Genomic DNA, 626 nt, shown 5'->3' with positions numbered 1-626 from the left:
TTTTTTTTAATACTAGCTTTCAAATGAATGCATACACGGCTGCCTTGTCAGTAGCTCTATTGAACTGCTGTGTTTTAACAAGCAGTTGTAATAGTATCCAGTCCAAGAATGGGTCACCTGCATGAAAGAAGGCTCAAAAGAACGCTTCACTCCACTGTATTCTGCAAAGTTTTGGGTTAAGAAATGACGATATCATTCTCTCCAACGGTTACTCTTTGAGCAGTTCTTCTACTTTACAGTTATTGTGCTTTTCAACGGGTATTCTATAAATGGTTATATCAGGAAATGCGCTCATCCACGGGTCCAAGTGATTCTAGATGAAAAGTTACTGAAGGTGATTTCAGACTGTTGAAATCTCCAAATTGAATGCTTTTCTGGTTTATAGATGATTTTATGATTATATGTTTCCAAAATGAGTAATCGGCATTCTCTATTGCAGTGTTTCTCAAATGGGGTTTTACATACTTTTAGGAGTACTGCAGGAAGTACTTGAGATTTTTTTTTTTTAAATGTTAACATATTGTTTAGTAACTTTATTGTGCCTCTTAATATACTGTAGCTAGGCATTTTTTTCTACCAAAAATGTTTTATGCTGGTCAGGGGTACTCACATTTCAAAGGGGGTGC

This window comes from Etheostoma spectabile, chromosome 10, assembly GCF_008692095.1.
Source record: "Etheostoma spectabile isolate EspeVRDwgs_2016 chromosome 10, UIUC_Espe_1.0, whole genome shotgun sequence".
NCBI classification, from domain to species: Eukaryota; Metazoa; Chordata; class Actinopteri; order Perciformes; family Percidae; genus Etheostoma; species Etheostoma spectabile.
The sequence above is the reverse complement of the archived record's forward strand: the minus strand, read 5'-3'. Positions refer to the sequence as shown.